The 12,470-nt window shown below is 44.7% G+C and overlaps 1 protein-coding gene across 4 annotated transcripts in view; it reads left to right on the top strand.

The window, feature by feature from the left end:
- Window positions 1-238: 238 nt before the first annotated feature.
- Window positions 239-12,470, top strand: part of eps8a (EGFR pathway substrate 8a, signaling adaptor) — a 128,302-nt gene continuing 116,070 nt past the window's right edge. For all 4 annotated transcript variants that reach the window (XM_084330598.1, XM_084330600.1, XM_084330599.1 and 1 more), the window contains exon 1: window positions 239-402. The gene's annotated coding sequence lies outside the window, so the exon portion shown is untranslated. The remainder of the gene's footprint in view (window positions 403-12,470) is intronic.

The following is a 12,470-nucleotide window of genomic DNA, read 5'->3' as shown; positions in this document are numbered from 1 at the left end:
CCAGAACAGTGGGGCCCCCATTCACATCTTGATGGCCAATACGCCTGTGTGTGTCTGTGTGTGTGTGCGTGTGTGTGTGCGTGTGTGTGGAAATTGCGGTAGAGGGCGTCGGTGCAATCTCAATGAATGTTTGCAGAGAGAGAGAGGGGAGGGAGCCTGGGAGGAGAGGAGAGGAGAGGTGAAGCAGCGGTGTAGTGCTGCTCCACACATTTGGAAGACAAGTCTAGTTTAGCGTGAGAGGCGCATCGTAAAACGAGCGCTTCAAACTTTGTTTTTTACGTTTCGAAAGCAAACTGCGAAGAAGCGCCTTCCTTGGTGATACCTACCTGTTACTACAAAACAGGTGTTCGTTTGTGCCATGCGGTAATACAGCAGGAGATTTTATGAAGCCGACAATTACAGGTAAGTTTATTAAAACAATTTTTTTTGACAGGTTTTACGATAAAACATCAAACACACACACACACACCACCCGTTATCTCCATAGATTAAATATAAAAACATAATATGTTGTATCTGTCGTGCAGATGCACGCATTCTGGTATTGTTACCCAGACAATAACTAGGTTACATGACAACACTCGGTGTGCATTGACAGGTCAGTTACTGGGTAACGTCTTTATCTTTATCTTGACCACAACAAGGCTAGATTGACCTGCAACCGTATAGCAACTTGATCTGCTTATTCTGGGTTACTGACTGTAGAAGGAGGTGACGCCTCCCTCACCTGCACTGCTTAGTTCGTTACCATAATAACATACGACGCTCGGCGTGCACGAAGCACACAGCCATTTATCGTTGGACCATAGAAATGCAACGAGATGATGTTTCTATTTCCTTTTGCATTTTTCCAATTAAATATTGGTTCTCCCCCCCACCCCCAAGGGAAACCCCGCCTTGCATAAAACCACCTGAACGGAATAAAACACACAATGGAATGTAAGTGCGGGCCAGCATCGCCAATAGGCTGTCCTCCTCCTCATACCAAGCTTACCGTGGGAATAGACTGGTTGAAGAAGATGGATGAAGCGGTGGCCCTTTGTTTGGGTCCTCCCCCCCCGACTTGTGGACGTTAGCCTTGTCTAGTCTCCTGCTGCCGGGGAGCTGATAGGGTGACTGTGACCACTGTTGTTATGGCCGGGGTTAATTGAAGGTCTCCTCCACGATAACGGTATTTTATCATTGATTCAATATTTCTCCATAGTGTCTATTCAAAACAGAGGTCTTCCTCCTGTCTTGTCAGATTGCTGGGATGTTGTTTGTCATTCCTTAGTTCTTCTTGTTCTTTGGACCTGATACATATTAGCCAGAACATACTCACGCCCCTGCAATCTTGGCACAACCTCGCATTTCTGCAGAGTGTGGTGGCTTGATCAGCCGAAGGCTTCCCACTCTCGTCTAGGACATTTACACCAGGCGTTGCAGGGTCAAGGAGAATAGTCAAAGACTCTATCCACCCAAACAACTGCCTCTTTGCGCTACCGGAGTCTCATGGCCAGTACAGAGAAAAGGAGCCTCTATCCCCAGGCCATCAGGATGTTCAATGACTCTATGCAACTCTAACCCATTCATTCTACATTCATTGCACACACATCCACATGCACACACTCACTTTAAACACTCACCTTTAACATTCACTTTAGACACTTTAAATGCTTTTTAACACTACACCATGTTTAATCTATTTATTATAAAAAATATTTGCACTACATCCCTACCTCATTTTTGCATTTTGTTTGCATTTTGTACTTTAGTTTGTATATTGTATGTTTTGTATAGTGGTCATTATTATTTTTTTTACTTTGACTGTATGAAGCACAATCTCAGGATGGTCATACAGAACTAACCATTTCACTGTAATGTAGCTTATATGTGACAAATAAAACAAAACTTGAACATGGCTATAGAAGGCCAAGCAATGCAAGACGTCTCTTGCTCATTTCGGGCTTTCGCTCCAATCTTTCGTCCCCACGTTCATCATTTAGTCGCAGGAAATCTGAGGGAAGGATGGAGTGGAACATGCGTTCGTCTCGGCTCAGTCTGAGAGCAGCGGGCTGCCGGGCTCCCAACCTCTCCCAATTATTTATGTCAAGTAAACGGTTAATCGGCGGGCCAACTCATTAGATCATATCTCCTGTGACCTCTCCCGGTAATTGGGTGTTATGAGTGCTTTATCTCCCCTGATGATGAAGTAATCCTGGAGTCGGGTTATGTAAGCGCTTCTCAAAAATCACATTCACCGTCTTCATCTTATCCGTCGAGTGATTTGTTTTTGCATCTTATCGGGACGCCGTTGTTGTCTGGATTTGGCTCGGGAGGAATGGGAACGAGATGTGGCCGGCCGCTCTTGAGGTGAAAGGGCATCTCTTTCTCTGAAAAACAACAACAACAACAACAACAACACATGTTTGCTGATTGCTTAAAATACCTTTGATCTGGAGATTTGCGCAAAGCGCTCGTCTTTTCCGTGGCTTTGCCCCAAATCCATAGGAAGACGACACTTAAAAGCACAGGCTGCATTTCCTCCTGTTTTTGTTTCCAGGGAGGGACAGATATAAACACCACACAGCTGTGGCTTAATATTGTCGATGTCCTCTGGGACACCCCAGCACTCCATGTGAAAGTTCTCTATTGGCCTCCATCCCTGGGTCGAGGAGGAGGACTATTTTTGGATGTTCCCAGAACTTTTAGACCCAATCTGGCAGAGGAGTGTTCCGGTGTCTTGTTATTGACAGAAAGGGTGTCAATAACGCCAGACTACTCCTCTTCCCCCTGAGCTCTAATGCACCGACTTGACTGGTGTTGTTGAGCGGAGGTGGTACCTATTTATTCCGTGCCGAGAAGATACGATTTAGTTTGAATTCACAGTAGGAGAATGACCTTGATCGCGAGGAAATGAGCGTCCTCTGCTGTAGCAGAGTCTCCCTGATGACAGCAGATGTAGGCTAGTAGGCTAGATGCTACACCCAGCTCCTGCCATGGATTTGATTGGGGGTTCAATAAAAAGTGATTGGAGATTCTTCAGAAATCCCTCCTCGTGCCAACCGGGTAGGAGCAGTGGGCAGCCACCGTCCGGATCCCAGCGACCAACTCCAGCCGTAACGACCGCACCTAGCGCTGCGTGGGTGTCTTTATGGTGTGGGAGGAAACCGGAGTACCCGGAGGAAACCATTCAGGAGGTAGTGGTTGTCTGGTAATCAGAAGGTTCCCGTTTCGATTCTGGTTGCTCCTCCTTGAGCAAGACACTTAACCCCTAACTTCTCCCAATGAGTCAGTTGGCACCTTGCATGGTCACCGTCTGTGAATGTGAGGCATATGTTGTAAAGCGCTTTGGATATATAATATAAATGCAGTCCATGCAGTCCAAAGGCCTTCCACCAGGGTTGGAAGTGGAACCCAGGTCCTTCTTGCTGTGAGGCCACTGCTCACTATGAATTGAAAATGTGGGACCCTGATGTATACAAGACAAACGTCTTTCTCTGGTCTGCATCCCCTTAACAATTGTGTATTGAGCCGTACTGTATTGTACCCATTCTGCAATCTGTTCAATAAAGTTTTCATTCATTCATTCATTCAACCACTGTGCCACGGTGCCGTGAGATCTTGATATATTCTTCCACGATCCACGTTTAATTTCTATTCATAACTTTCTCCACAGCCGCTCTGACGCCAGATGACTCTTTCACTAGTGTTAGTTTTCATGCCTTCTTTTTCTCTTAGGCTTATACTTTACCGCTCGTACTGTACTGTAACTCGCAAAATAGACTCAGAAAAGCGGCGTGAAAAATATCACGACACGTTGTGAATCGCAAAGATCTGTAGAAATACCGTGATTGTGATATTTTGGCCACATCGTTGTCCACCCCTCAAATCGATGCGGTATATAGTACTGTGATATTTGCCAATATAGTGATTTATTTTTAACGGCACTATTTCAAGGCTGTTAAAGGAGCACAGCAACATTATTACATTTGCTTTCTATCGAACGCACAGAGAGGAAATTGGTATCTATCTTCTTGTCTGACTCTGGGGAAGACGGCGAGCGCATTTCCCATAATGTTGGGAGTGTTCCTTTTTAAAGAGGCAGCAGTTTGGTCTGATAATCACAGGGCAGATGCTTCGATCCCCGGTACCGTCAGTGCTGCCGAGTGCCCCTGGACAAGGGCACCTCACCCCCGTGTATATAGCCTGATGTATTGCCAACCTGTACCGAGGACGGGTATTATAGTGTGCTACAGAACAACGGGCAGTCGCTTGCAATACATCCTCGCGGTTGTATCTGTCCTCGTAAGAATACATTTCACATTTACATCAAGTTATTTAGCTGAACACTTTTATCCAAAGCGACTTACATGTTCTGTACAACGGGTCAGCAGGAAGGGTACAACTCTTTGAGCTGAGTAACAATGTTCATCATGCCGTGTTGAGTGCATAGTAGTAGAGAGACATATTATTAACATAGTAGGTATAGGTACTAGGCTAGGAAGATTATTTAGTGGCAAAGTGCAGACTAAACAAAACTGCAAAAGTGCAGAATAAACCATATACATATAATAAAATACCATAGTCCTAATGATAATGATCTGTCAAATGATGTTCCTGAAAATGAAAGAAAAATGAAAAAAAAAATGAAAAAAGGTGGACTAGAACAATTGAAAGTAATCTAGTAATTTATTCATGGCATAACTAAGGGTAATTGATTTTGGCATGCAGGAGCTTTTAGCTTATTCCCAACCCCGGATTTTATCAGACTTTGTGTGTATTGAGACAGTAATCGTTGATTGTATCGGGAGAATCCATTGTTCAATGATGTTGATTGCCTGAACTTTCAACACTATCTCTCCTGAACTATGGAATCCTGCCAAGAGATAAATTGTTAGTATTGAATACATGAGCTTTTGAGCTGATCTTTCTCTCTGAACCGCGACGGCGCCCGGGGAGGTTCAGAGAGGAATCAATTAAACATGGCCGCTCTGGGCACAATTAACAGCGGGGCAGAGGAGAATCACTATTAGCTGGAGAGCTGGGAGACTTCGCTGGAGTTTACACAGGGAACAGATGGTGCCAGGAGGAGCAGTTGTGTGCAGAATCTTTGGACCGCGGCTCGGCGAGAAGGGGCTCCGTGATGAGCACACAAACAAGAGTCGCTTTGCCAGAATGGAGTACAGGGGCTCTACCAGAGTCTTGGGGAGACAAACTGGCGTCCTAGTCTTCAGTTCTATCTGCATACATTTACTGCAGTCATTTAGCTGAGGCTTTTATCCAAGGCGACTAAAACTAATTGTGAGGAGGTAAGGAGGAGGGGTACGTCTCTGGCAGCTAAGGGTCAGTGGCATTGTTCGTCAAATGGATTAGATTAAAATGTATTGTCATTATACAGAACAAGTACAGTACAACGAAAATAAGTTTGGCATCCAACCGGAGTGCAAATGTAAGAGTAAAGTGCAACAGCAATATATAATGTGTACAGGTGATTAAACTGGGTACGAAAATATACAAATTGGTACTACTGAGTGGTGTTGAATAGTGTTGATCATGAGTGTTACACTTGAGTGCATACTACTAGTATATAGACCTAGCATGATGGGTAGTAATATACCTTAGGTACTCTGTTCTCCAGTGTCCCGCTGGTTCCTGGAACACCTGGTGCTGGTCTTGTGTGCAGCACACATGAATTACCCTTCTGAGGATTTGTCCATTTTATTACCTATTAAGGTTTTTGTGGGAGTTTCTCCCTTATCTTCACTGGGAGTCAAGGTCAGAGGTCAAGGTCAGGGTTGCTTGCTCCATTGTAAAGTGGGCCTGTGAACTCGAGGCCCATTGAGACATGTATCTGTGATAATGAGAGCTGTACCAATAAACTTGACTTGACACAATCACCGGCAGCTGTGTACATGCAACATAACAAGCATTAATAACACGATATCACGGCAGCTTGGGGAAGAAAAGAATACTTGGCAAGAAAATAAATCAACATATGGGTAACACTGATCAATGACTGTTGTAACATTAAAGTTGCACTACCCGGCAGTGTTGGCCGGCCACATACAAGTAGTACCTACACAGGACGGAATAGTGTTTGTTTACAAGTAGTATTCCTTACACTTAGGGTTGCATGAAGGCGTCTCCATGGAGACCATAAGTTGACAGTGGCGGGTAACCAACGGCAACGACGGTGATGTAACCGGACCTGGCGGGGGGTGTCGGAGCCGTCATGTTGCCGCCGGGTCAGTCGTGATCTTGTGGGATACCCTCCCCTGTCTGGGAGGATGGGATTGAAACCGGATCGTTAAGAAGATCAGCGCGTCTATCAGGAGATCGCCTGGGACTGGACTGGAGTCCTGTTACGGACCACGGGATGCTGCGTGGCCTATGCTGTGCCGGAGGAGGGTTAATGACGTGCAGACTGACAGCTGTCACGCTGTCCCGGCAAGCTGAGCAGGGCTTCAGCCATTCTCACCCTCTGAATTGTTATTTTTCCGCGTGGGGGTTTTGTCGTTTTTTTTTTTAAAGCTGCAATACGGTATTTGTCCCATCAAAACTTTGGGCATATTCACATATTATTGCACCTGAAGATTTGTGACTTGTGGCACTGGCACCAGCAAAAAAAATATTACATTTCGATGTTTACCAATGTAAACACACTTTTTTCAGCCTCGAAAAGTCATGTCAAGCTTTGTTCTACATGCAGGGTATCTAATTCACAATGTAGGGCCTTGGGTATTAGATTATATAGATTATATTAGAAAAGGTATTATAAAGTCTTACATTTAATTTGCACAGATATAAAAATGTGGGGGGGGGAGGGCTGGCGGGAGATGGAATTCATATTAAACATATGAAATGTTTTTGTATTCAAGTCGTTGTTTTTTGCGCGGCTACCGGGAGCTTGGTGCGTCTGGCGAGAGCTTGTGTGGAACACGTATCTGGTAACTCATTACCAATGTAAACAAACGTTTCACAGCCTCAAGAAGTCATGTCATGTTCTACATGCAGGGTATCTGCGGGGTATTAAAAAGTATTTTTTAGGAAAAGTCAATTAGAAAGCCATTAGAAAGTCTTCAATTTAATTTGCACATTTTGGGGGTGCAGCCCGGTTCTCAGGAGATGAAATGAATATAAAATATTTTAAATGTTTTTGTATTCAAGACGTTTTTTCTTTCTGCCGGACTACTGGGAGCTTGGTGCGGTCTGGCCAGAGCTTGTGTGGAATGTGTGAGCATTTTAACTGCAGTCACAGACCAGGGCCCTCATTCATCAACGTCTCTTACGCACAGATTTGTGCTTAACCTGTGCGTACGATCATTTCTAAGCAAAGAGTGGGATTCATCAATTTCAACTTGAACTTGACTCCGTGCTTACGTGTACGCACAGGTCGGAGCACACTTAGCTGACGCCCAGTGGTAGAATATCGTTACTACGCATAAGCGCTCCTCGGTTCTGCATTAGTTTCAAGGCGGAAATAAAGACACTGGCGCGTGTTCTGTATGACTCCCGTAATCCATTATAGTTCATTGTAAAATAGCAACAGTAGTGTAATTATGGTCAAAACCCTATAAATAGCATTTGGAATAATAGATCTTTCTCTCAGAATGAATGCAGCATGGTTCATATAGCGTTATCGGAATATACGGGGTGTACTATACGGGGTGTACTCCGCGTAGCTCAACTCGTTATTATTTTGCGCACAGACCGCAGAAACACGGGAACGTTTTGATTATATTTAAAAGGCTTTACGTTAAACGAAACAAGTGGAATTTCGAAGCTGTAAGCAGAATACAAGTCATATGAACACCCACGATATAGTGTTCTTCCCCCTTTTTACTGTATAAGAAAGAATAAAAAACGCATTGCAATGACACCAGATAGTGGACAGACTATGTATATGATGGGATTCAAGTTCGCGTTTTTGTTGATCATAGGCATGCTGTCAGAGTATGATATCTTAATCAAACATTCTAGAACATTTGTCGTCACAGATCATGTCCTAATAGAACATAGGCTATGGCATGGTCCATCGTGATATTGTGTGGACTGTTATTACTGTACCGGTACCACCCATTGTGACAACAGCCTTGTGAGTCCCGCACACAAACATGATGGGATTCAAGTTCATGTATTGAAAGGCAGGCTACATCATACATGCAGTGAGATTCATTGTTCTTGTATATGCTCTCGTATTATTGTTTATATAGGCTACCCAATACTGACATCAAAATAGATTGTAGTATGCCTCTAGAAATCATATGCAGCAGGTAGAAAATTGACGGGAAATCCATCACGATTTGGAATAAAATTGAGGAGAACTTTAATCCCTGGGTATTAATCAAACAACACGGGAAAAGGCAGTCATATTCCAGCACAGGCTTTATTAGTGTTTGCGCTGCCCAGGCAGCAATGGTTAATAGATATCATATCCGACATCACCGTTCTCATAACACGCTTCCCTCGGCTTAGTCCATTTTTCCACATTTCATGGGGGTATACCATTACCGTATATGGTTAATCGGGGCGGTTCTGGTATGCAAATACTTAAAACAGTGCACGAGCTCAAACGTAGGATCAAAGTCATATTCATCATGACAGGTGTGCGTAGAACCTGCGTACGCACATGTGGTGAATCCCGATTTTTCTGTGCGTACACTGTGCTTACGTGTGGAAATAGAACATGTTCTACGTCCACGTTGATGAATGAGGGCCCAGGTCTCTCTCTAGGCTCACTGCAGTCACAGACCGGGTCTCTAGGCCACGCGGTTGTGTAATAATGACATGATGGAAAGTAACTTAAGTATTTTTACTCGAGTACTGTACTTTATGTTTTCGAGCTACTTGTACTTTATGTGAGTATTTTCATTTTAGAGAACTTTATACTTTTACTCCACTACTTTTCAAAGGAAATATTGTACTTTTTACTCCTACATTTATCTGAACCCATCAGTTACTAGTTACTTTGAAGAAAACGATTTTGTGCGGCTGGGTGGCGTAGCGGAGATTGCGCTCGTCACCAATGCAAGAGACTCCGGTCTCGACTCCCCGAGTCAGCATTGCCTGCGGCTTGGGCCAGTCGTCGTACTATCTCAATTGGCAGAGGTAGCGGGTGGAAAGTCGATGGGTGGGGATTGGACGTTGTGCACAGCGACTCCTACAGGTCGGTTGGGGGGCGCCCGCCGCCTGCACAGCAGAGACGGGAAGTATCGGGGGCAGCGTGAGCCTCCCACGCGTTACTCCTCGCCACTGAGAGTCCGCGCTGTCTGATGAAAAGATGCGACAGGCTGCCTCCTCGTGTACCGGAGGGGACACGTGATGCAAGGCTTCTATCCTCACTACAACCGACCAGTGGGGGGCATAGTCTAGCAACATTCAAGACAGGGGAGGGGAGAATTGGCAATACGAAATTGGGATGGGAGAAAAATAGAGAAAAATAAGGAGAAAAAGTGGATAAAAAAAAAGTAAACGATTTTGCATAGAATACATGTTTATGAAATTTATGAAGATGTACTTTCATAATCAGAGCAGCATAACTGGACGGCATACCTTTAACATGACCTATAGAGGTCAATCCATAGAGGATTGAATGCTCCCAAGCGCTGGGATACTTCAACTTCAACTTCAAATTACTATAGTGTGGCACACTAATTACTTTATTTTCCTTTCGGAACTTCATTTGTGCAGTGGTTGAAAGACAAACATACAGTCACAATACATAGACACTCACCACTATATATAATTTTTTTTTAAATACAGTAAAAGACCACCATATAAAAAAACACCAACTACATTAAAACTACAGTACTTAAAGCATGATATATTAAAAACCATGTGGAGCAGTTCTATATGTATATATAAATAATAAATAATAGTAGTACAGGTACATAGTATATGTCCATCAGGTGGAAGGGGGAGTCTATTTTAAGTAGTCCAAAGTCCTTGGGGGGGGGGGGCAGTCTGGCCTCCACCAGACCTAGGTGTTCAGCAGTCTGATGGAGGTTGGCACGAAGCTACCTAAGCCCCTTTTGTTCAATGATGAAGCTCTGTATCGACGGCCTGAGGGCATTCGTTTGTAATGGGTGTGAAGGGTGTCTGTGTTATCTTCAACTATTTGGGAGGCCTTTTTAACTGTCCGTTTCTTGTGGATGCTGCTGAGTGGCTCCTGGTCCTTCCCAATTATCTTGCCGCTGATCTTAACGACCCTGTCGAGAGGTTTCCGGTTGATGGCACGCATCACTCCAAACCATGATGTGATGTTAAAGGACATTATCGATTCCACAAAGGAGTTGTAGAAAGCCTGCAGGATTGATGGTCGGACCTGAAGCTTCCTCATCTTCCTGAGGAAGAACAGTCACTGTTGGCACTTAGAGTGGATGTTATCTGTGTTGGTCTTGAAGGTGAGCTTATGGTCGATGGTGGTGCCAAGATATTTATACTCCTCAACGCGCTCTATTTTCTGGCCATTTATCTTCAGAGCTGGGGGAGTTGTGGGGTCACGCCTGAAGTCCACCAGCAGTTCCTTTGTTTTGCTGGGGTTTAGGGTCCAGGAAATTGTTCAATTACACCAATCTGCGAACCTGTTAATTTCTCCAATGATGCGGTCATTGGAGTTGGTGGTGTCAACGATGACTGTGTCATCAGAGTATTTGATGAAGAGCATCTCAGGGTCTGAGCTGCTACAGTCGTCTGTGTACAGAGTGAACAGGACTGGTGAGATGACAGTTCCCTGGGGTGCCCCGGTGGATACCGTTCTGTTGGAGCTGTAGTTGCCGTTGAATCTATAACAGTCTGGTGTCTATTTGTGAGGAAGGAGAGAATGAGCAGTACGAGGTACACAAACGTCATGTAGAATTGCATACTTTTACTTTAGATACTTAAGTAAATTCAATAACAAATACTTTTCTACTTTTACCATGGTACTTATTTATCTGGGTATTTCTACTTTGACTTAAGTAAAGGAACTGTGTACTTCTTCCACCACTGAATAATGATCCGACTCTGGACGTCGTACTGTCCTCCTGGATGCTCCGACCCTGTGTGTTCAGTCTAGCCGCCACCTCGTCACATGGTTACAGTACATGTTGAAGAGAGACGTTCAAAGGGCTTAGTGTCATTTCAATAACGTCAACTTGTGGCAAAGATGGAGAGAGAGAGAGAGACCCCTGCAGTTGGACGCTTTTAGTCTCCTGTTGAAATGAGAACTTGACTGTACTGCGAATGCAGGTTGTTTTAGGATGCACCAGGTTGAAGGTGCTGTGAGTGGTATTTCCTTTGTTAAAATAAGTAGTCTACATGTTTAAGATAATAGTTCTACATTCCGACAGCCATCACTGATATAGAGTGTCTGGTCAGTGACATCTGGGTCTCTCAGTCCCTTCGCTCTGCAGGAAATGGGAAGTAGATTTTCTGGTATCCCGGTTCCCACTTTATCAAATCAGGAGAGAGAACTCCACACTGCAGAAATGGTCTGACGAAAATAAAATGTGATTGAAACAAGTAAAATAATCTACCAGTGCAGTAAGCAAACTTGGTTTTGGCAAGATTTCTTGAAAATTGAAATAAGTAAAAATAATAATAATAATAATAATAATAATAATAATGGCTTGGATTTATATAGCGCTCTTCATGACATCCAGAGCGCTTCACAGAGTCCATTATTCGTTCATACACAGTTATACCGGTGGTGGTAAGCTACAATTGCAGCCAGAGCTGCCCTGAGGCAGACTCACGGAAGCATGGCGAATAAGCATCGCCTACGGCCCCTCCGACCACCACCAACATTCATTCACATGCATACACATTCATACGAGGCAAGTAGGTTAAGTGTCTTGCCCAAGGACACAACGGCGATGGGATGGACATGGGCTTGAGCGGGATTCGAACCACCAACCCTTCGATCATTGGACGACCCGCTCTACCCCTGAGCCAAAGCCGCCCCGTTATGCCAATTCCCAATCCCCTTCCTGGTCGCTGCGCACTTACCCCCCACAGTCGGTCTGGGAGAGTGGAGGCTATCACGTGCTTCCTCCGACACACGTCTAGCCAATCAACCGCTTGTTTTCACCTGGCAGCGCGGACTCTCACTGAGAGGGTGTAACATGTGGAAGGATCACACTACCCCCCTTAGATCCTATCCGCGCTGAGCAGGCGCCCCGACCGAACTGTAGGAGTCGCTGTTTACAACGACCCGGACCAACCCGCCAGCTTTTCCCACCCTCTAATACTGCCAATTGTATTAGTGTGAACGGCCAGCCAAGCTGGTGACAACCCCGGAGCTGTGAGCTGGATTCGAACAGGCGAATCCAGCGTCTCCGGCGTTGGTGACGAACGCAATCTCCGCTACGCCACCTGACACACCCACACTTTTAACATCTTCTTGCTCCCGATTCAGAGTTATATAAACTTTCAAAATAGTACCGATCTGATTCATTGCTTTTAGTTTTTACTGTGCAGAATGGACTAGGGGCGATGCATCTGTGATT

The sequence above is a fragment of the Notolepis coatsorum genome (assembly GCF_963971535.1).
Source record: "Notolepis coatsorum genome assembly, chromosome: 15".
Taxonomy (NCBI): domain Eukaryota; kingdom Metazoa; phylum Chordata; class Actinopteri; order Aulopiformes; family Paralepididae; genus Notolepis; species Notolepis coatsorum.
Note: the sequence above shows the minus strand (reverse complement) of the source record. Positions and strands in the feature narration are given on the sequence as shown.